We start from the raw sequence: 1,420 nt of genomic DNA, 5'->3' as shown, positions 1-1,420 counted from the left end.
CGGGTTCGTGCCCCGCTCCGGGAAGATCCCACATGCCGCGGAGCGGCTGGGCCGGTGAGCCATGGCTGCTGAGCCTGCGCGTCCGGAGCTTGTGCTCCGCAACGGGAGAGGCCCCGGTAGTGAGAGGCCCGCGTACCGCAAAAAAAAGTAATGAAATGATCTATAAAGTCTGTGCTTTGCTAATTGGAAGAGTACATCCTCATATTTTCTGCAGACTGCTTGCTTTGAAATATATTTCTAAACCACAACTTGATCGATGTTTATGGGTAACCAGGAGTGTAGTGAACACTTATTTGTTTGCCAACAAGGCCATCAAGGAGTGTTCATTTCAGGATGCTGTTTGGACACCGGGTAAATTTTACGACTTTGTCCTTTGGGTTCAACCTCGTGTCTGACTATGTCATTTTAGGGAGTGTGTGACAATAAAGCTGAATTCTTAACTGAGGAGCCAATACCCTTTATATAATTGCTTTGTATGTTTGGACATACTGGAGAAATTTTACTTTCAACAAAGAAAATAGTTGGTATTTTCAACCTCACTCCCAGTAGTCAGTCAGGTGTAAGTTCAAAATAAGTTCACCCTTTGATCTAACAGCAAACTTGCAGTTTTCTTTGGCAAGTCAGCCTCTGAGCTTCCTTATCTGTAAAATGGGGATAAGGAAATGTAGGCTGTCTTTTTCAAAGGATGTGTAAGAATGGAGTGACATCACACATGTAAAAAAAAAAAAGGCTTTGCAAACTTACTTGAGTCTGAATGTTTAAATAAAAGATGGACCACTCTTTCTTTAAACTCAGCACCTCTCCTGTTCTTGTCTTTCTCTTCAGATTGGTGAGAAACCTGTGCTTAGTCATTAAGTTTGAACGGTACTTAAAGAACTAGTTTAGCAGAGGAGGCAGATAAATGTCTAACCAACCCACCCACTCTACTTATTTTAGAATCTTTGTGGGTCTTCATTCCCAAATTTTTATGATTGATGGTAGCATCATTTCACTTCTTCTGTTTTCTTCTCTTTTTTCTTCTGTTTTCCTACTGATATTTTTTTTGTCTGATTGCTCTATCAGTTACTGAGAGGGGTGTATTAAAATCTCCAATTGTGACCGTGGATTTCTTTATTTCTGTCAGTTTTTTGCATTTTGTATCTTGAAGCCCTTTTATTAGGCCCATATACATTTAGTTTTTCTGTCTTTCTCATGTATTAACCATTTTATCATTATGAAGTTTCCCACTTTATTTCCATTACTACTCCTTGCTTTGAAGTCCTTTTTGCCTCTTTTTAAAATTTTATTTATTTTTTTTTGCGGTACGCGGGCCTCTCACTGCCGTGGCCTCTCCCGCTGCGGAGCACAGGCTCTGGACGCACAGGCTCAGCGGCCATGGCTCATGGGCCCAGCCGCTCTGCGGCATGTGGGATCTTCCCGC

This window comes from Lipotes vexillifer, unplaced genomic scaffold (genome assembly GCF_000442215.2).
Source record: "Lipotes vexillifer unplaced genomic scaffold, Lipotes_vexillifer_v1.1 scaffold170, whole genome shotgun sequence".
Taxonomy (NCBI): Eukaryota; Metazoa; Chordata; class Mammalia; order Artiodactyla; family Lipotidae; genus Lipotes; species Lipotes vexillifer.
The sequence above is the reverse complement of the archived record's forward strand: the minus strand, read 5'-3'. Positions refer to the sequence as shown.